Source organism: Apis cerana, linkage group LG13, assembly GCF_029169275.1.
Source record: "Apis cerana isolate GH-2021 linkage group LG13, AcerK_1.0, whole genome shotgun sequence".
Classification (NCBI taxonomy): domain Eukaryota; kingdom Metazoa; phylum Arthropoda; class Insecta; order Hymenoptera; family Apidae; genus Apis; species Apis cerana.
The window spans coordinates 8,452,664-8,476,316 of record NC_083864.1 but is presented as its reverse complement, the minus strand read 5'-3'; the positions used below and the strand labels follow the sequence as shown (position 1 = coordinate 8,476,316).

Genomic DNA, 23,653 nt, shown 5'->3' with positions numbered 1-23,653 from the left:
CCACGACCACGTTGCTTTACGACGGATAAATTGAAGGGGGAGGGGGTTGCCTTTGAGGCACCTACGGCCGTTTTTTTCCTTCTTCTTCTTTTCTTTTTTTCTTCTTTTTATCCTTTTTCTTTTTTTTTTTTCTCCTTTTTTAGGAAACCTTTTACGGTACATTGTGCGGTGTGGCGTCGCGCACCGGGGAAAATTGCGCTGCGCGCGCGTCGGGAGAGGAGGGGGAGAGGCGAGTTTTTTCTTCGCGGCGAGAGGTGCGATGGAAATTATGTTGAGAAATGAACGGTGAGGGGGGAATTCGTTGCATCCGAGGATGCATTGGAGGATGCTCGAATCTTTTGTGTTACGTCCGTGAAGTCGATGAAGAGGAAGGGGAGGGAGAGGGAGGGGGATCGAGGTGGTTTATTTTATGAAGACGTGGCCACGAAGAGAGGGACAATGGAGGAATTTGTAATGGAGATATTGGGGCGAGAAAAAAAATTATTGAGGTCGCTGTGATGCTTCTTTCGCGCCTCTTTGGAAATAAGTTTTTGGTCGATGAAAGGTTCTTTCATATTTTTTCTCTTTTTTCCTCTCTTCTTTTTTTTTCCTCTCTCTTCGATAGAACGACGATGGAATTTCAACTTCGATTTAAGCGTATAATTTATTTTTGAAATTTCTCGAAGTGCTACGAGAATCTTTTCAAAATTTTATACAGGTTCGGAACATGCGAGAATACGTTCGCACGAAATAATTTGTTGCGACTGATTCTTTGAAAAATTGAAATTTTATTAGCGTTTTTATCGACGTTAAGAGATACAGGCGGCAGCGTTGAACAGAGACATGGAAAATCGTGATTGCTGTGGATTCCCAGTTGAGGGTTGAAAAAAGCCCGCATGCAATTAACGAGTAGTTAAGGCGGACACCAGATACTAACAACTTTTATCGTCCCTCCGTTTTATCGTCATTAAGGAGCATCTGTTGCTGTTGTTTGATCGTCAAGTGGTAGAGTTCAGCCCTCGACTCGAATATCACGAACGTTGCGTGAGAGTGGACGATACACGCACGCCACTTTTACGGCGAATAAATTGCGAGAGATAGGATATTCATTGGTACAAACATTGTATAATGCAGTTATAATTGACGCAATAAAACGAGGAATCTTGAACGAGAGAATGTTTGATTCCTTTGGAAAGTCAAAATTTCTTAAAATTTGAAGCTAACGTACGTAAAATCCTCATTTTATTTATCAAGATATTATTCTTACAATTCTTTCGTTTGTTATACGATCAAAGAAGAAAGCTTTGGAAAAACACGAGTGTCAGAATAAAACAAATAAAACAAGACGCAAGGGAGAGTTAAACGATCCATTTATCCATTTTATAAAATGAAACTATATATTTTCGAACGCCTCCGCTTTTAAAAACATACAAAAATATTTAATTTCACAAACGAAATTTTTTTCCCCCTTTTATTTTGACTCGGTCGATTTAAATGAAACGTTCTCCACAACGTGCACGTGAAAGAAGTAAAAACACGAATTGAGAAAAATACAAAACAGATACGGACAAACGAATTTTAAAAATAATTAATCTCTCCAATTTAAATATTCTCTCTCCCCGCAAATTACATCCGCGAAACGTTTTACGTTTTGCATAAAAACTCGTAGAAATTCAAAGATATCGCGCTTCAAACATAAATATTCTCCGCGGTTTGCATTGTTGCTGCGCGAAACTCGAATTTCCCTGGAGGGACGGTTCGACTTCCGGTCGATAAATCTAGTTAAAAGCGGAGGCTTAGAGACCCATTCTATCCTACGGGATAGATGGGGAGGTAGAGAGATAGAAAACGGGCGATCCGCTAGGAGGAAGTTTTTAATTCGTTGAAATTCCCTGTTTGCCTGCCACGAAACCGGGTCGCTCGAGGTTATTGTTCCGCAGGTTATTGTTTTTCAAGGAAGGAAACGCTTCGTTGTAATTGTTGTTGTAAATTAAGCGCGATATCGAGCCGCGTAATTGCGCTGCTTTTGTTGAAAGTGGCTTTCAGTGTAACCGGTTTTTCAGCCAATTTTTTTGCCACCCTAACTTTCGAGCCTCCGCGGTTTCGTCTATTAAATGGAGGATTAAAGAACTGCCGATCCAGAATTGCCAGCCTATATTATTCTTGCCAATTTTGTTGCATGAATCGTTGGTTTTGAAAGTATCGTGAAAAACTCGGACAAACGGTACGTTGAAAGTAAGTTTTTTTATTATTGTTGCGCATTGTTACTCATTTTTTCTTTTTTTTTTTAGATTTCCTTGTAATGGTAATTATTCCACAACTATTTCTTACTTTTCTTCTTTTTATAAAAATATCGTGCGGTTTCAAAGAATTAAAAATTTCATTTTAAAAAAATTCAACTCCTCTATTTCCAAATGGACAACAATTCTGAAATTTCTCTTCGTATTTCATAACAAATAAACAATTTATACGAACAGTCTAGAAACAGTTCAGAAACTGTTACAGATTTTGTAAGTGTAAATGTATCATCCTTCGTTTATAGTTATATATATATATATATATAACTACCGATAAAAGATCAAAGAAATTTCACCGTAACAAATTTGTATCTCGCGGAAGAAGAGCGTGAGATTCGGCCGATTTTTTCGTTCCATTAAATCCGAAACGTGACAGACGCGCGTGGTTCGCGAGGCAGGTAGGAGGAGAAGGAGGAGGAGGAGGAGGAGGACACGTTCCATGAAACTTTATGGCGCCTCTCGAGGGCCCGGGCAGGGCTCTATTTACATAATGGCCGTCCAAACAAATGTCAGACGAGCTCACGCACCCTTTCCAATTATCAGAGCCGGCCGAGACACTCGAAACCCTCTTACCGGCTACCCGGTCCGGGGTGGCCGTCCTCCCAGATAAGCTAAAAGCAGGAAAAGGAGAAAGTGAGATAGAGTAGAGGCAGCCTCTCTCGCCATCTCGCATGTATATTTATGACACGTGCGACTCCATTCGCGCGAAACGCACGAGCCCAGCTCCGAAACATGCTAATGGAGTCTCGAAACGTGTCCACCTATCGATCGAGATCGAGGAACAGGGGGAGGGAGAGGTGAACCGCCTTTCGGTGGTTCGATTAAGTGGATGAGGTCGTCCGAATCTATTAGAATCCGAGTTTTATTTGACGTAGTCGATGGTAGTTTTACCGGGACGAATTCGTTCTTGGAAGAGTTGCCTCTTCTCTTTGAATCAATTCCTTTAATTATCAATTGTTTCTACCCACAATACTATACATTCTTATCTATATTCTTAACTTAAATTTCCTCGAATTCTAATAGGATAAAAGAATTCTTTCATCTATCCCCCCTCTTCAACTTCTCCCAGAAGTTCTCTCTCTCTCTCTCTCGATATCACGCGTTCGATATCTCCTCCGCGCTACCTTTGTCCGTCAAAGGACAAAGGGGCAGGTGGAGGGAGAGATAGGTGGAACCGTTGGAAACTTCTTAATTACAAAGCGTGTCCGCGTGTTCTCTCTATTCCCTGGACTACCGTTCACCGCTCCTGGCCTCCAATAAATCGCGGTCCCGCGTCCGTGGCTTAATACCGTGGCAAAATCAATTTAGCCTGGGTGGCTGCTATACATATCGAAAGGCCGTCGCTGTAATTAAATTGTTACTCGGGGCGGACCGCACGCCAATCGACATGGGCGGCCACCGAACACCCACGTACACCCCTGTATTTACGATCCTTTTATTCCGGCCCGCGTCCTCTATTAATAATCTCGGCCATTAATGAACCGGTGAAAGGATTCCGTACTCGCTTTCCAACCACCGCTCTCTCGCGTGGCTCTCAGATCGCGTGGGTGGGACGCGTCGTCGTAGGCGCCACGGGCGACCCTCTCGTCGATATTCCTACTCCTCCCTTCCTCTCTTGTTTCTCCATTACGCTTTTCATTTCCGAAACGTGACCGCGATTATCGTGTTATGATTATTCCGGGTTGAAACTGCGATGAGAAATAAGGGATGAAATTATCGATCGTCGATTTTGTTTCGCAAATGGAAGAGTTTTTTTCTTGTAAGATTTGATTTTTTGATGTAAAATAAAGAAAAATAGTGGATATTCTTACTCCTCCCTTCCTCTCTTGTTTCTCCATTACGCTTTTCATTTCCGAAACGTGACCGCGATTATCGTGTTATGATTATTCCGGGTTGAAATGGCGAAACTGCGATGAGAAATAAGGGATGAAATTATCGGTCGTCGATTTTGTTTCGCAAATGGAAGAGTTTTTTTCTTGTAAGATTTGATTTTTTGATGTAAAATAAAGAAAAATAGGAGTGGAGGAATATCCTTCTGGATAATAAAGTGATTTATAAAGTGATTTCGATGTTTAATTTTAGTTCTTCGGGTTGTGGGAGAAATTCCAACGTTGTTTTCGAAAATCGTATCGAATTTCTTTACAATGCATATATAATGAAACAATGTCCATAACTTTCATCACCCGAAAGACCCAAGGATGCTTTACAACTCTTTCCATATTAATTACCTCGTTAAAACAATCTCTAGTCCCTTTCTTCCAAAAAAAAGAACAGTACATATGTTCCCAAATCTCTAATAACTTAACTCTCCTTCAAATCTCCTTTAAAATTACATGGAAGGCAAACATTTTTATCCGGAATATAAATTATTCCTCTCGTGTCCAGCCGTTTATACGCAGCAAGATCGCGTTTAAATCATTCGCCCTTTGATCATTCCACGATCCTGTTGTTCGAACTCTGGAAGCCACACGCACGGAGAATAAACGCGAGGAAAGGCGCCATTGGGGTAGGTCTTGCGAGTCTCTCAACTCCTCCCGGTCACTACGGGAGAGATGTTTTGTTAGGGCTTGGGGTATTATTTCAGAGACTCGCCACCCATAACGCGTAACAATTGCCCCTGAAGCCGTGTCTGAGGTTACAAGTAGGATTGTGTTGCAAGGAGTCTAGGAAACGAGGTAGTAGACGGTGCAGTCTCGCGTGCTTGGGAACAATGAACGACATACAGACGAGGAAGGACGCTTGTGCGTGTTCTTGAATGGCCTGGAAAACGTGGAAAGGCCATTCTTGGCGAGCCTCGTGTTGAATCGCGTGAAACCAACATCCTCTCTCGCCTTCGTTCGATCCCGTGGCCATTTTTAATGGAAATATATCACGGATCTTCGATTCGATGGATGGTGCATTAGTTTCTCTTGAATTTTAAATTATTTTTATGAAAAGCCGCATTTTAAGATCGACGTATTTAAGTAAGTAATTTGAAAGATACATTGCACATGTATTTAAATAAGATAGACGATAATTTTAGAAAAGTTTCCTTTGTTTGAAGATAAATATTGAAGAGAGATTTCGCTCCGCGAACACAAAGTTCAAACCCCCGAGAAAATATTCAACTGACGAGTTAAATCCCTTCCACTGTTCTTGAATGGCCTGGGAAACGTGGAAAAGCGTTTTTGGCGGTAATTTTACGAGCCTCGCGTTGAATCCTGTGCAATATCCTCTCTCGCTTTCGTTCGATCCCGTGGCCATTTTTAATGGAAATTCTCCTTACATTTAAATTATTTTAAAACCTGCATTTTAAGATTGTATTTAAAATATTCTTCCCGAATGAACGAAGCAATTTGAAACATATACCGCAGGCGTATTTGGATAGAGCGAAAGATATTTTTAGGAAAGTTTCCTTTGTTTGAGGATAAATATTGAAGAGAGATTTCGCTTCACGTACACGAAGTTCGAAAAAAAAAAAATTCAAATTTCTCCAATGAGTGCTGACGAGTTAAATCTTCCGACCCCAACGATAATACGAGTCGCTTTTGTGGAATTTCTGGAAAAGCAGCCTCTCGAATGTCGCACTCCCGGGGGACAAAGGCTGCACGTGCTGATTCACAGCGGTGACCGACTTTTCTGGCGGGGATCGCGTGTCCAGGATGCTTGATTCGTTCCGCAAAATCTGGCGGAAGAGAGTGGCCGCTGTTTAGGCTGGAACGATATTATGGAGATCGGAATCCATTTAAGAAACCGGACAGACTGATAATCCTGAATGTCCTGGCTCCATTTTCGCTCCCAGAGCGAAAAGAAAAATTGCCCGTCGTCCTTATTACGATCGCAGCTGGTGCAATTATGTGAACATTTCGTGGAAAGCTCATTTTCTTGCTTTTAAGCGAGTTGAAAGCTTGAAATTGACGCGAGCAGCAAGGAGATATGATAGTCGGGATGATGTAACGTGAACGTTCTTCCTTGTCTCTTCGTTTAGATGGAATTTACGGTGATCTTATTTTTCATATTTTTATATACTTATATATATTTATATATATATATTTTTTTACTTTGCAGTATTTGAATAATCTTCATTATTTTCTCTATTGGAAAATTTTTCCACCATTTTACTTCTGTTATCATTTATCTCCGCTTCGTAATCTATCTAATTATAATCGAAAAGGTGTGCAATCGTGATCCAAGCACGGTTTCCACCTCCACGATTCCACAAACGATGAATTTTCTCTTACAAATCATCATTCAAAAATTCAATCCAAGCACGAAGCAACTCTTTTAACCTTCTGAGGCTGTACTCTCACACAACAACCGGCCCCTCGTTTTCCACCCTTTACGCGCGTCACTTCCGGCCCCTATTACGCCAGATTATCATAGCAGCCGGTGTCGTTGGTGGATATCCTTTTGAATAGTTGCCGCGTTTTATTGTGCCATCGAGTGAATAACCCACCCCGTTTAAACCCTAAATCCCTCGGTATTAGGTGAAACCCGTCCGGCTTTTCTCAAGCTATTCCCTTCGTATCGGCCAGCGACTAGACAGGTAGCTCCACCCTCGAGCTCGAGATCCGTATCTCGCGCCAACCATCCATTCAGAATTTCACCCCCTGTTCTCTTTCTCGAGGGTAAATATTTATCCTCGTTACGTTTCTCTCGTGGTGGAAGCATTTCGAGGGGCTTGCGTTCGTCCTCGAGGGATTTGCACGGGTTACCATTCGGATTCTTCGGCATGGAGCCAGGTGGAAGAAACGTAAGAAATTTTGGTCGGAAAAATTGCACGGGTATTTTGTATTTTGGGGAGGGGGAATAGATGGGTTTGGTTATTCGGGAAATAACATGATAAATTTGTTGCGAATTGTTGGAATAGTTAATTAATTTGCTTGCATGATCACGAGGGGAATGATTGAAGTGTCTCTCTCTTATTTCTCGAGTACTTTTCTTTTGTTGATTGAAAGTGTATGATTTATACAGTGATTTTAATGTTCTCTCTTCTTTTTTGGTGTGATTTGGATAGGGAGTTTGGTTTCTTTCTTCGGGAGAGTGGAAAAAAATTTGTACTCGTTTTGTTTATGTTTTGGACAATGTCTCAGATCGTTCATAAAACGGAAAATTGCAAGAATATAGGATAAAATTTCTTACACAGTACTTCGATTATTGTAATTCGTCGAGTTATCCCTTACTTTATTCCATTTTTCTTTTTACAAAAATTAATTTTTTCTTCGAACTTGCCACACGAAACATCGGGCGGACAAAGAAGCCGAGCATTTTGAAAATAATTCTGACGCTTGATTAGACACGACAGTCAGTTTCAAGTTTCTAACGAGCAGTTCTGTGACACGCCTCGTCGACGACTTAAAACAGAAATTAAGTAATTACGCCCTTATTAGGGAATTATCGATGGTGGACCTGCCTCGTCGTGATCTCGAGCGGAAGTTTGCGTTCGAGTCTTGTCTGTTCGCATTTGTCTAGACTGGAAAACGAGTGGCCGGTAATCGCTTTGTTTTAGACAGATCCTGGTCGTCTGTCTTTGCTTCTTCTGGAAACTTGAGGATTCTCGATGGAACGAAAGATAAAGGGCAGAAGGTAGTTTGGGAAATTCGTCTACGTCAGGTCAAATTTTCAGGAAGTTGAGTTCAATGTTTGTTCCAAAAATCACAACTGTAATTACAGAATATTTTAATAAGTGTATTCTTTTTATCGAAACTGTCCTAATAATTTCTTTGTGAAGTTTAAGGGACAATCGGTTCTTTGAAATCAATTTCTATTATTAATTATTGTTATCTTTCAAAATTGTTCGTATTAAAATTACGCAACTTTCCTTTTTCCAACTCCTCCATTTCTAATAATTTCTCTATACTTTCTAAACTATCAGCCTTTAAATATTCAATCTTCAGTTTCTCTCTAACAAATCATTTCTTCCGTTTAATTAAAAGAAAATTAAAATGTTCAAAAAAAAAAAGAAAAAAAGAAAGAGAAAGAAAATAATTTCTTACAAAATCCGTAACAAATCCATCACTTCCAAGATGTTCATTGTTTCCAATTTCTCTTCAACCGTGAATCCATTCTCGATGATAATGGAACGATGAACCAGCAGTTTCGAACTTACACGCAATAATTACGAGATAATAAGAGGATATCACGGTGTAAACGAATTCATCACTAGAAACCACGGAGTCCTTTGCGATTTGTGCAGAATTCGATTCACGGAACTCTTGGAAAAAGAAGAAAGAGAGAAGAGAAAGAGAGAAAGAAAGAGAGAGAAAGAGAGAGAGATGATGGGTCTCGCCAGCATTCGGGTGGTCCTTTGTTCGCGATCCGTGCAACTTCCTTCCGGTCGTACCGTTAACTAGCGGCTGTTGAAAGTCGATTCGATATTTCCAACTCCTTACTCATCTATTCACCATTGATTAAACTTCCTTTTCCATCTATTTATTTTATTATTTATTGCAACAAATCCCGATTCTTGAAACTTGTTAATATTCCGGATAAAAATTGCCTCATATAGTGCTCTATAAATTTCTATTCCATTCTATCCATTAAAAATAAATTTTTAATATATAAATATTCTAACAAATTTAACAAAAATTGCTCCTACAATCTCCCCTCCTCGAAATTGCCAAGTAAAACTCTCACCTCTTCCAGGAACATGTCGATAACAGAGACGCAATCGCATAATAATCAGGATTGACATCAAATAACGGGCAACAATACCTCGAAAAACCCTGAATCTCGCTCGAGGGGGTGTCGAGATTTCTTTCGCCAAGAGGGAGAGACAGAAAAAGAGAAAGTCTGGACCTTTTCCCTCGCGGAGGGAAGATTCGCGTATCGCGTGCGGACCGCTCGTTCGCGTAATTCGTGAGCTGTGGGCGTGCATTTTTGCACGGTACCCCCAGAGGGGGGGCTGGAGGCGATCTCCCTCGTTACGCCACCCGCCAGCGGTGAGCGTTTGATCCCCGCCACCGCTTGGCAAAGAAAGCCAACTATATAACGAAACCCGCTAGTCGGTCTCGAGCGTCCGTGGCCCGACGTGACTCGTTTGCCAAACTATCCTTAGAAAGGTTTCGCGTGCTCCTTTTTTCGGTGTCACGTAAAAATTCCCTCGCTCCCTCGCATCTGAATAACTAACCCTAATGCGCCGCGACCCGAGAAGAAACTGATTCCATGCTTATCCTCGAGGATGTGGTAGGGATGGTGTCGTGGAAGGGGAGGGGGATAGAGAATTTTGTCCCCCGCTGTATCGTCGAAATAGGATTGTTTTTGTTGCTGAGGGTGAAGAAGGAATTTTTGGAGGGGGTGGGATGGAGAGATTTCGGGAGAAAGGAAGAATTAGATGGTTCTTGCGGAGGAATTAATATTTAATGGGGGGTATAGGCATCGAATAGTCGTTGTTTGTTGGAAGAAATTTCAATTGGATCGATCGATTTGAAGAGAGGAGGAAGGGGAGAAGATAAAATTTCATATTTGTTCCTCGATAAGAGTTGTATGTATAGGAGATAAGAAAAGTCGGACAACACCTCTTGTAGAGGAAAAGCGTCCGTTTAAGCGGTGAGTTATCGATTTTAGAAAATTCCTAGAGGCCATAAGTGGCACTTTCAATCGACACAAAAACCACCTGCCGCTCGTCGGCCATAAAGCGACCGTAAATCGATCCGTGGGTTGACGCAACGAAAGAATTTCTCGTTTTATCGTTCTCAGCCGGATCGATACACTCCAAACAATCTAGTCTACATATATTTATATCTTCTACCTTTTCGAAAATCGAGAGGAAAATAGAATACATTCTCTATTTATAGAATAATCGGATATGATACGAATCGATAAAAGATATACAAGAAAGATGTATTTCCATTTTATAATTAGCATTCGTCGAAAAACATCGAATCTCCTTCTTCACGATACACCGCGCGCTACTGTGTTTATCGTTTCTCGTGCGATATTAACTCGATTATAAATCACATGATAATAAGAAGAAAACTGTGTCTGATTTATCGACTGGTAACTAAGAATCCGTTAACCGGTTTTCATGAGCCGTGCATCTCGAATTGCCCAACTCACAATCGGTGAATAATAGTATTTCGAAAATCCTATTACGCATCTTTAAGAAACTATTTCACAAACACAAATGATAAAAAAATAAATCGTACGATCGTTCGAAACGTCATCGTCACGAGGAATCAACAAACTCAAAAAACGAATCTCTTTCGTCCCAACAATCGATCTAGTTTGAAATGCTACGAAAAAAAAAAAAAAGAAAAAAGCGACGAGATCAGACGAATCGAACGATCGAATTATCGACGTCTATGCTCCAAAAGAATATCGGGCGATGAAAAATGAAGAAAAAGCATTCGGACGATGCTCGACGACGACGACGTTCAAGTAGCCAGAGGAGTGACTACATCCCGTCGTCCTTTGGCAAACGTCGGTATAGACACGGCGACCACTGACCGTCGTCTTCCATAAGGACCTACAGCAGCGCGGCTTTGCCCACTCGAGTGTATTTACGTGTTTCGGAATGTTATTATAAGTGGAAACACTCGTGGACCCCCGGAAAACCCTCTGGCCCCTCTGTAATCTCGCGTAAAACGCACGCTGACGCGATCCCGTAAACGCTGACGTAGTTGAGCACTCTATTGATTCAAGCACGCGTCGCGACTTTTTCTATTCGGTTTCCTGTCTGCCCATTTCTGGATCCGTACTCGAGCGCAAACACGGGCTGGACACTCGAGAAATTTTTTTCCAGCAGAAACGGACGACGGATCGTTTGAAATCGATGATTGTTTGAAATTATTTTTGCACCCAGGTGGTCCGAGGAGATGATTTCTAGAAGAGGAATCGAACGTTCAACTTTTAGCGTTGAATTGAGGTTAGGTTAACGGAAAGAGCAATGAATTTCTTTAAATCGTTGAGAAGATGATCGAGAATGTGTATCAATTTATAATCCTTGTTCCGAATTTAATTTAAGTTAATAGAAATAATGAAAAATTTTTCGATATATATCATATCTGCCAAATGGTGGATATTTCCTTTCCTGAATTCGAATTCCACAATTATTCCCCTTAAATCGTAAAAAGAGACAAATATTTCCTACTGAATTAAATCTAATTCCTATAACCTATCTCGACAAGAGTTGGTTCTTAGCATAGACAAAATGCAACTTACGCAAAATCCTAACCTAAAACATTCTCCAAAAGCAACCTTGGTCTGATCAATTTTCAAAATTCCATATAATAATCCAATAATCCATCGAAATTCAATTTTAATCCAAGCATCGTTAACTCATACTTTACGCTTCTTTTCCACTGTTCAATGTCGATCGATTTCAATTACAATTATCCCGGAAGAAACTGTGGAATTTCTGGCCGAAGAAGGATCGATTTAAGAACCGCCTTAACGAGGTGTTTACGAAAGAGCGATTCTCAATTAGCGATTCGGTATTCGGTTTGATAAAATGTTCGAATTATAATTTCGCCCCAACACGGACCGAAATTCGACATGGGCGGTCTCTCTTCCTCTTCGACGATTCTCTTCGACTTTTCGCGGCCCCAGCGAAACCGATTCGAACCTTCGATAAGCTGTTAAGCGAGTTAATAAATATGTCACGAACGATTCCGATCTTGGAATTATTCCACGCTGTCCCTACGAGAATTCTTCTTGCGAAAGAGTGGTCGGTTAAATTAGAATGACGTTTGAACGCGAAGGTTATTTGAGGATGGCCGTGTTGAGGATTAATTGACTTGGTATTTTTAATATTAATGAATTATATGTTACAGGTAATTTGCGATGATTGCTCGGTGGAAGTAAAAAGTTTAAAAAGTTTTGCAACTATTTATACGTTATATTGAGCGTTAAAATATTTCTTTTGAAGTTTTTCTTGAAGCGAAAGGAGAGATTGGTTTATCGAGGATTGATACTTGGTTCGATATTTCTTGATACTTTTTTAAAGAGACGAGTTTTTCTCGTAACTTATTATTTAAGTAATTCATAGCGTTTAAATATAGGGTATAATTAAAAGTGGCGATTAAATCAACGTTTCGGTTTCGTAAGTCGATTTTTTCGCCGAATAAAAAACTGAAGCAACTGAATACAAGTTTTCCTTTCGATTGTTCCTTTGTCTTTGCAGTTCATCGAAAGTTACGATGCACTTGCAAAAAAAGTTGAAGGTTACGAATAATTTGCAATGACAACCGTATCCGCACTTCTTGCTCGTGAGAACCAATAATTATTTTATGTAGCTATTAAATTCTTCGGCAAAAGACGTAAAATCTCGCATAAGTATTCAACGACTGGAAATCTCGAAACAACAACAGATGTTTCTTAATTTATATAGCAATGTGAGAAATAAAATGGTAATGGTTTCGAAAATACGCTTAAAAAACTACGAAAGATTTATTACTCGCGAATATTCTATAAATATTAACCAATAAAAATTAATATTACTATAAATTATCTTCCATACAGGACAAAACAGAATTTTCCATCACTTTTAGCATCATAAAATACATATAAAAGAATTATCTCTCTTCTAAAAAGAACAAACTGCAAAGTTCGAAAAAGTAAAACACGAGACTTCGCTCACGCTCTTCCACGAGGTAAGAATCAAATCTCGTTGCTTATGATTCTCCCTATATATATATATATATCCATATTACACGGTTAAAAAAGAACAAAAGTAAAAATCATTAAAAATTCCAGTAACTTTATCAATTATTGCAACATGAAACCGATCGGCGTGCAGATCGGTTAGGGTCGGAATTAATTAAACGCAAACTCTTTCTCTCTCGCTTCCAATTAAAACAATTCCCCGATGGCTCTAAGGGGTGGTCTCAAGTTTATAATCGATAAAATAACGTGGATGCACCTGCTCATCGGTAGAAGGAATTCTCGCGAGCCAAGGAGTCGGGTAACAATGTATGGCCTACCACTAGTGATTTCAATGCCTCTATTTACGAAGAAGAACACCGATTAAATCTATCGCGAGAAACAAAATCGATTCACGTGTCGATACTATTCAAGCTTTTAATGATCACATCGCTATGTCATCTAATTTGTTGACGTGAAATCGAAAACAAGAAACAAGTGATTCTTTTTATACATGGGAATGGGAAGATACAATAAAGAATCATTTCTTCTCAAGAAACATATAGATAACAAGAAATGACAACGATAATTAAAAAAATCTACAGATAATACATAAAAAGATAAAAAAATATTCAAATCAAAATATCCATAACATCTTTATTACTTCATCTAACAATTATATCCAATTATATCTACATACATAAACATCTTTATTACTTCATCTAATAATTATATCCATGAAAATCTGAATTTGAATTCAAATCAAAATATCCATTACTTCATTTACCAATCTGAATTTGAATTCAATTTGAATCTGAATTCAAATCAAAATATCCATTACAATATATAAAAGAACACTTTACTTTATTATTTCACTTAGCAATTATATCCATAAAAATCTGAATTTGAATTCAAATCAAAATATCCATTACAATATATAAAGAAACATTACTTCATCCATAAAGATCTGAATTAGCGTAAAGATCCTCAATTTACAGATATATCCCTTATAATCCCTTCGAGGGATTAACCACTTTCTGAAATCTGAAAATACGACGGATTCAGCTAATAATACGAATCCACGTACCACACCTTCGTAACCACGCGACAGAACGTGCATCTATTAAATTACAACCATTCAAGCAGCCCGCATCCCTCTCCTCCTCCTCCTCCCCCATCCCCCACCGCTTGTTCTTCGTCATTAGACGCACGATAAGCGCACGCGAGCTCTAACTCGTGCACGCGCCACGACGAGAGCTCGCCGTGCACGGGTTCCCCGTGGAACCCGAAAAAAGTATCGCGGCGGTAATTGGAGGTAACTCCTCGGCGAAGGAGAGGAAGTTTATTTTTGCCTTGTCGGACGGCGGAGGCGCAGCATGCGGTGAATTTATTTTTATGCGGTTTTAATACGGGAGCGCGCGTTGCGTGCCTCCTCTGCCTCCTTTTCCTTGCATAAAACAGCGCCCCCTTTCGGGAGCGGTCGCGAAAACGTTAAAACGGGCGCTCGATTGGACGGCGGCCGCCGTGTAATTAATAGCGAGAACGGTGCTCGATATTATGTAAAATTACATGACGTAACGGCGGATAGCCGGGCCAATCGCGCTGGCTTCACGATGATTACGAAATAAAATCGTGCACGATTACGAGAAAATCGTGGGGACGGGAGAAATCGGTCGGTAATGGCGTCGAATATACGTCGGATCAATAAAGTGGATGATGATCGTTCGTTCGTCTTGTGCTTCTCGACGTTTTGTTCAAAATCTTTGTATCTTCTTCTCGTTCAATTTTAGTAGAATTTTCGATTTGGTAACGCGAGTAAGGAAATTTTGTGAAATTTTTCTCTGACAGAACGAATTTAAATATCGAATTCTCGAACTTTTGATGTGACTTTCAATAAAATTCGTTATTTGTATATATATATGGTGATTTGGTAAGAGTAAAATTAGTTCTACTTTTGAGTCTTGTTGATCAAAGTTGTGAATATAATTTTGTTGGTTAATTATTTTTTACTTTTGTCTTATATAACAATTTGTATAATTTACACTTGGATATATTTATACAGTTCTATTTCTTCTTTTCTCTCCTCTCCTTTCCTCGTAGAAACGTATGATTATTAAGCAAGAGAGGAATTTTTCTTCTTCCCTTTTTTCGTGAAACGATCGGATATTCCCACCGTTTCGAAATGGTGAATGGTTGAAGCTGTTTCTTCTCGATCTTGATACACAAGCTACACGAGCAATTATGTACGAAACAGCAGCTCGAATTCGGTTTCGCAAAATGGATCTTAAAAGGTCTATCGACGCGCGTGTGGTCCGTGCATGGCTGCCAGCAGTTTCGGGGGAAAGAATACAGTGATGGGTTTTCGATGCCGACTCCTTGCCATTTTCGAGAAAACACTGTGATTCTGATGATATTAGGGGTCTTCGTTTGTTTTCTGATACGATCGTAATCGTTTTTAATGACCAACGGGATTGGTGGCTTCCTTTCGGATTTATGAAGTACAAGCGTTTCATAAATTTCATTTATGAAGTAGAACTGCTTTACGTACACGCCAGTTCAAAAATCTGAAGACAATTTTGATTTTTGCTGCTGCAAGATTAAAACGGAAAATTAACAAAAAAAAAAATATATATCAATATTTTCAGATAGAAACCATAAGCATTATTAATTATTCATTATTGAAAAGTAATTTTGAATCGATCGTGTATTTTCAGCACTTTCAACGTTCTTGGGTTTAAAAATTTAAAAAAGAAATTTAAAGAATTAATTCTGAATAAATTCTGAAAAAAATAAATAAAATAATAAAAATAAAAAAATAAAAAAATAATTAATTCTGAAGGAATATTAAAGAAGTTTATGCTTCGATAATTATATTTTATCTTCTCCTGAAAAAAAATATAAAAGAGCTTCCTTAAATTCTCTTCTGAACGTTAGAATCGAGATGTTCTCGTGTTCGGTATTCATCAGGAAATTCCAGCGAGCGAAATCGACATGCCATACTCTCTTCTCGCGCATATTAAAAACCCGATGATCTTAGACGATAAAGATGGAATTAGGCCGATTCGACGGTTAATCGCTTCGCCACCCAAGAAGTCAACCACAAGACTCGCAGAAGCGTTATCTCGATTAATCGTAGAATTTCGTCGCCGAGGAATCCAATCGTACCAACCTCGACGAAATAATTCCGAGAATAATTCGTGATGACTTCGTTCAAACGAAATATTTTCATCGTTCAACACACCGGATACCTTTTCACTTTCATTAGCATTCTTCATTTGTCATTGTAATATAATCTCTTATCGATATTTTTACTCGGCTACTCTGAAATTTTACCAAAAAGAAAACCTTTAATCACAATATAACTTTTCATCTAATATTTCTACTACTAAAATACAATCGTTTTTGATAATTGAATATGGATCCCAACGATTCTTCTTCGATTCTACCTGCACACGAATTTATCTCTGAACAAATAGAGAGAGAGAGAGAAGAGAAGAGGAAAGCAATTTTGTAAAAAATGGAGAAAAAATTTGATGGATCTAGCCGGAAGAAGGAGGGGCGTTTTGCGACGAACGTATCGACACGATGGAAGACGGTGATACGAGTTAACACGAACACGATTTGCATCGATTCCCGGGGCGATGATCGGCGCTAATTCGATGGTGCACCACCGTCACCTGTACTCGTTTATTCGGAACGTTGAATTATTACACGCCTCGAGTTCGACACGGCTTAATTGAGGCTCGCCTAATTGCGCCCAATTGCACTGTCATTCCTCCGGATCACATGTTGTTTCCTCCATTTGTTCCTCGAGGAGGATCATCCACGGGCAGCCTCATGCCCGATGGAATAATCGGGGAGAATTTCTTCTAGAACAAATTAAATTGCCGGTTGCACGAATTTTTTAAGCGTCGCGATAAAAACGGATGGAATATTTTATCGGCGTTGATTAGCGGTTTATAATCTGTTTTTCAAACAAGTACAACGAGATACGAGATTTCGCGAGGGAAAAGTGGGTTTAATGAAGAGATAATTTGACGTGGAAGTTGTGTCCCGGCCCTCGGCTCGAGACAATTAACCGATTAAGATCTCTGTTTTCTTTGCTGTCGCGTTTTTCGTAATATCTAGAATGAAGTAATTATATCGTGGACGGGAGTAATTATAACGTGACCCTTCATCGAGGCTCTACCTGTAATTTAACGATACGGTATTAAATCCGAGTGGCGATTAAAAAAGGCATCTTTCGAAAAAAAATATATATATATAAATATAAATATATATATATTATATATATATGTATTCTTGTCGTAAGTATATAGTGAAGATGTTGCGAAATAGGTGATTTTATAAGCGTGTAAAATTATTCAAATTTTAGCGACTTTTTCCGCTGAATAATATTCGAAGATTACCGGGAAAGAAATTTTTTAACATGTTGGCATCGTGTGTATATATTTTTATACCTCGAAATTTTACGTTAAATCAGCACGGGAAATAATTATATATATTTGGCATCCGATGTAATTTATTAATCAAGATGTATCCTAATAAAACCACCGAGCCATACTTTGACACGCACACACTTATTAATCAGGCTGTGCCTAAAATTCATCTTCAACGATCAAATACCATTCATTACTCTATTCAAACCGACGTTTTAATTTTTAAGATTAGATAATATCTAGACCCCCCTCCCTTGATCCAAATAATAAACTCGTCGTCATCACGAGCGATCTCGAATCATTATATTTTCCCATGCAAATGTCTTATCCGCGGCCCATCGGGTAAGCAAGAAAGTCTCTAAAAACAAGCACGCCGTATTACTCGACAAAAATACCATCCTCGGTCCATAATCTGAATTCGATGATTCGCGGGAAGATTTATGAAATTGCCCGCATCGTGCCCACCCGCCAAAACGAAAAAATTACAACAACAACTTGGCACGGCAGCGTAGAATTCCTCCCCTCACGAAGCGAATTCTATTTCACCGTGATCGATTTATTTCGTTTAAATTTTAAAAGATTGTCCATTACCATCCTCGAAATTATACGCATCGACGTAGCTTAAACGACAAGCATACTCGGTATAATAACGGTACTTTACGAGCAACGACGAACGCACGAGAGGTTTTCATCCCTCATCGGGGCCGGTGGTAAAATTCCGGCGGATTTATATCGCAAATCTACGTTAAGCTCTCCTCCCGTGGTAAAACGCTCGCAATCGTCGAGGAAACTCTCGTAGACACAGAGTGTTCCAAAAATATAGAGTTTTCTCGGATAATTTCAAACATTCTTTAGGAAAGACGATTGTTCCTTTCGTTAATCGAACTCATCGACGATAATGTTGGATACGTGGTGCCAATCCAAATGTCTTTGTTCGTCTCGTTAACAAATAATGAACGTTTTTGCAAAGGAAAATGTTGAAATTAATTTAGAAACTCTCTCGAGTTAATAATCAATATCGCCATATTTTTGGAAATATTCCCTCTACAATGAGTTATAATTGACATGATTTATTTCCAAAAATCCGTGGAAATATCGAAAACTTGCGATTTGGAGTAACAAGATTCGAAAGAAATCTTAACGATGAAGAATCATGGAAGCACACGTGTAATTCTCTAACCATCAAAATTGGGAATAAATAATACTCATTTCCAATTTTTTCGACGCAGATTAACTTCGATACTTTCATTGTTCAGCCCGATATCGTTGAATTTTATCGAACCGATTCGACACGTCGTGAATATTCGAATAAATAAATCGGTTCGAAAGCCATGCGAAAAACTGGAATCACGCCCCTCCCCCCATCGCTACGCTCCCCCAGCGGCACAAGTTCACTAGCCGGGTTTATAGCCGGCCAAATTAAGACCTACCATCGAGCTGCTGCCGCTGTTGCTGCCGCTGCTGCCTATTTCGCCCCGTAGAATGTCCCGTAGAAAACATTCTCTACCGCAATTTGGCGAAATTACAGGGTGCCGTGGCATTGATTAGGGGGGGTACGATTAAACAATCTAGGCCTCCATGGTCGAAACTTCTGGGAGGGCGCTTGAATGAAACGCTTGGTTCGTGTGTCGTCGTGATCTTCCCCTGCTTAGGTGCCGTGTCTAAGTCTCGCGAAAACGTTCTGCCATTTTTCTTTTCTTTTCCTTTTTCTTATTTCTTTCCTTTTTTTTTCCATGTTGGACCCGAGAGAGGGATCTCAAGGGCCCGCGGACGCAGATGATCGCCTTGGGGGCATACGCTCGAAATGAAGCAGTTATACGACCGTACTAATAACATATTTAGGAAGGGCACGGCGGATACCCCGGTGGCGCATCCGCGACCTCCCAAGACGGCCACGCTTTCCAGGCCTGGGCCCCCGCTTCCTTTTTTATAAACCTACGTGTAAGATGTATACGTATATATATATATAAGATAGTAGCATGCTGCCTCGGTATAGATGGACTCCTGTTAGAGGGTTCTTGGTTTAGGGGGTTTAGCATGCACCTTGCTCGTAGGGCTAGTTTGGCTGTATGGTTTCGTGGTGGTAATTACGCATCGATAGGGATGACCGTGTTTAGCGTTTAGCTTTGGAAGGTTTTGGAAAGATCGGGTTATTATGGATTTTTTATGGATTATCGAGGGGAATATACACTCGTTTTGGATTTTTTTTTAGGCTTGCTTCTCTTTTTTTACTTATTTTTCTGTGTATTATAACTGGCGAGTTAAATTAAATAAGCTCGTGCATTCGTGTATCCTTCGATTCGTATCACGCTTGGCCGGAATAATAATTTTGTATGGGCGGAGAAATTTTTATTTAGCGAAATTTCTATATCTAATTAATTCTTGTCGCACGTTTGAGATCACGTTGCTCTGTGAAATCAATTTGCCTTTTTAAATAGATGAATTTTCCGCATCTTGTTTATATCCGTACGTGGAATTAAAAAAAAAGAGAAATTTGAAGAGAAGACACAAAGAATCGAAGGCGGCGAGGATCGAAGAAATTCGCCGCGTTTCCTTTTCCCCTCCTCGGTTTTCGGGGATAAATCCGTGGCCGTGCGTGTCCGACGAGAAGCGGGAACGACAATGCGTCCAGTTTCCATGGGCTTAAATTCCCCACAATAGGAGAAGCTGAGGCGGCCTTTGTCGGCGTCGAAGCGGCGTTTACGGGCCTCGGTGGACCACCAACACGTGGCAACGGACCTGGAACACGTGTTACGAGAATTTCGCAAGACTGGCTCGGGTCCAGACCCGCGTCGCCACCACGACGTCGAGAGGTCGGCTGTCAGGGACGCGTCGTTTCCAAGTACGTCTCATCCCTGGGGAAAATTTTATGCCCTCCCGACGGGATTCCGTGGATTCCTCGGTTCAACGAGGGACTGCCGTTTTCACCGGTTGAATTTGATACTTAAAGAGGTTGTTAACCGGTTGATTTAGAGTTTTGCTCGCTTCTTGGAAATTGGTTTCTTTTTTGCCGGGAAGAATGAAAAACGACGAGCGAATGACGCTTCTCGAAGTTAAATTTAAACGAGAATAATAAAATTCTTTCCCCACGCGCAACTAAAACGAAATTGCCACAAGGAATTAACCACGATGAATCTGGTTGCTCGCGAGGCATTATCGAAGGCATGGATAATTTATTACACCGATTGCCAAAGTTCGTTATCAACCTCTCGAGAGATGACCGAACGAGATACTTTCTACTCTCTCGAGAAAGTGATCAGGCGCGGTCAGCGTTCATTAGCATAATAACTCTTTTACGAGGATACGGCGCGGCTTTGCTCACCCCTTTGGCGCAACCTTCGAATTTCGAGGCGCGCGCAAGGCTGCGTTCGCTTCCCTCGAAAAAAGAAGAAGAAGACGAAGAAGAAGAAGAAAAAAAGAAAGAAGAGAAGAAGATTCAGAGCAGTTTTCAACCGCTGAAGGCGAGGGGAGGTGTCGAATAAATTGAGGTCGCGTGGGGCGGACATTTGCCGGAATGGAAGACCACCACACGCTTCGCCTTGCTACCCCCGGGGGCTCGCTGGATCCTGGAGAAACTGCAGTTCGTGGCCCGTTGGCCCCTGGCTGAGAGAGAGAGGGTCGACGAGGAGGGCGGTCTCGGCTTTGAACCGTTTCCATTTCCGCTCGAATTTTCCAAATGGGTCTGCGCAGGTTGGAAATATGCGCGCTCTTGGTCTTGAGTCTTTTTTTCGCTTCGCCACAGGAACAATACCTCGTCTTCCTTAAAATATCTTATCTCACGATCTCTTCATTTTCCAACGTATAAGGTGCCTACATATTCGAACATGCCGTTGATTCCAAAGAGCGAAACGAGTGCAAAAGTTAATAAAAGGATTTACTTGTATTCTTACTTGTACTATAATTTTCTTCTTTCCCTGCCGTGAAATGAAAAATTACAGGTACGTTTAAAAAATAAAAACTTTATACATATTGTATCTCTGATATAGATAATTATGATTATATTCTAATTAATCACTATTCCAAGGACCAAGAGTGAATTACCGTACCGATGAGGCAACAAATCGAATTGATCCCACGGCTGACGCTCAATTGCGTCCCTGCAATTGAAATTTCGATTGGACGGCAAAAGTATCCCCCAGAAAAGCCCGTAAGAAACGGATTAATGGATTCGTGATAAATTAATTTGTAGGAGCAACCGTGGCGGAAGAGGCGGCCGACAGGTCGGCATTTCGGCGAGATCTATGACAGTTAATAACAAGCTCGAGGGGAACAATGGTGGAAGATCGATATCTGGAAGATGGTGCGGGGCGGACGTCCGCCCAAGAACACAGGACCACACTGCCACAATCCTCTTCTCTTACCCCGAAGCGGACCGCAGCACCACACGCTTCCTTCCAGTGGTTGGAAGAGTTGCAGACAGGGCGGTGACGTCCTTTCACGTAGGCTTCGCCCTCAGAAACTCGGCCTCTTCTTCTCGGTCTTTTCCTATCGAAGAATAGGGGAAGAGAAAAAAAACCGGAACCACCCTCGATTCCGGATCCAGCATGTGCGCCGCAGAAGGCCAAGCCAGGTCGAAAGACAGATTTTTCCTTTCCAGATTTTCTCTCCTTCCTCTTCCTTCGGCTTTCATGGTTTTTCGCCGCTCGTGTATTTGTTCGACACTTTTGACTGTCTCTCTAAAACCTGCCTCAAGAGGGGAGGAAGAGACGTTGTGTTTCTGGATCATCGTGACGTTTATGAAACGGGATTTCAATGGGTGATTCTTTTTATGGAAGATCATTTTTTTCTTTCTTCTAATCCTTTATCACTCTTGTTACTTCTTTATTTGTATTACCGTCGATATAAATTTGGAGAGATATAACTTTTCTTCTGGATAATTTTCTATTATATTCAGGAAACAAGTCGTAAGAGTATCTTGCATTCGAAGATTCGTCGAATTTTTTCTAAAATTGTTTAAATGTTTGCAACTTCAAAAATAGATCTCTATAAAACTTCTAAAAAAAAAAAAAGAATGGACTTTTAACGGTACATTTCGAGCTTTATCAATTACGAGAATTTATTTTACTATGTCGTGTGCAGATAGATATGACCCCGATTTCGTTTCTCAAAAGACGAGATAGTCCCTCTGAATAAACTGTGAAAATATCCGCACGTATGCGAGCCATCATAAAACGTTGCTGAAAGCGTGTACTCGAGTCGGAACATTTGCTCCATGTTAGCGGCAGCTTTAAGAAAATAGATGTATTTTACCCGGCCACATGCTTTTCTCGAGACAACATTGACTCGTGAACATCATCAGCAGAAAGATTCTTTTACGTTTCGGCGAAAGGATAAGAAATGCTAGGAAAATCTTACGATATTCTCCATTTCTATTCTCGATGTATAACAGAGACAATACGCAAGATCGGGTATGCAAATACTTGTATATTTTTCAAAAACTTCCAACTGAGTTATTCTATATTTTTTTTTAGAAATTTAAATTCTAAAATTATTTTTTCCTCGATCGAAACGTTCTCCAATTTTCTAAGAATCTTCAAAAAGATTCTCCCAAAATTGTTCCAAAATATTCCCATATAAATTTAACGAACGATTGAACATTGAATCAGCTTTCAAAACAGAGGACTTTACCTCCCGCACCAGAAAAAGAAAAAGAAGAGAAAGAAAAAGAAAAACAAACACCCATTTTAAGAAACTTGGTTAAAACTTGGTTGGAGGGAAAGTTAGAGAAAATTTAGATTGTCGATTACGAATTTGTCGACAGATACGTCTCGAAACATTACTAATTCACCACATGGTGAAGAACGAAATGGACGATTGCAGAAAGTAGCGGGACGTTATTAGGGCAGACGTCGATCAATTTGGTTGCAATCGTCCCGATGCCACTTACCAGTCACCAACCAATTCCAATCTGCGCGCTTGTGTGGTCGCGAACGGACGGCCCTTAATGATCGTCTAAAATATGTTATTAAAACGAGATGGTGCCCGCCTCGATACTTGGCTTGATTGAAGCGGATCGTTGCCCCGTGGCATATTGACAGTAAATTGCGAACGCGTAACGACGGTGGGCTCCCATTAACACGGAGGAAAATTTGCGAGGAAATTGGCAGTGTTGTTGTAATTACGCGGCAATTAAACGTAACAGATTATTATTTGTCCGTTGATATATTGTATCCGTGGATGGTCCCTCGAGAAGCCGGATCTCTATATAATTTTTCTTAACGGGAATTTTGAAGAGGATTTCTTTCGTATTGTCTGTGAATATTATGCAAAAAGATGGAATGTCACATTTATGATTGGGTTTTGATATTTTTTTTTAAAATTTACGAAAAAATTGACAGTGTTGTGATTAAATAATAATATAATTATTATGTGTTCGTA

General features: G+C 40.1%; 1 protein-coding gene across 9 annotated transcripts in view; it reads left to right on the top strand.

Annotated features, from left to right (window-relative positions):
- LOC108004018 (uncharacterized) overlaps positions 1–23,653 on the top strand; it is a 340,152-nt gene that overhangs the window by 219,297 nt on the left and 97,202 nt on the right. The window contains exon 3 of one of the 9 annotated variants that reach the window (XR_009832505.1): positions 21,465–23,648. The exons of the other annotated variants lie outside the window; for them this stretch is intronic. The gene's annotated coding sequence lies outside the window, so the exon portion shown is untranslated. Of the gene's footprint in view, positions 1–21,464; positions 23,649–23,653 lie in introns of those variants that run through there. 9 annotated transcript variants of the gene reach the window in all.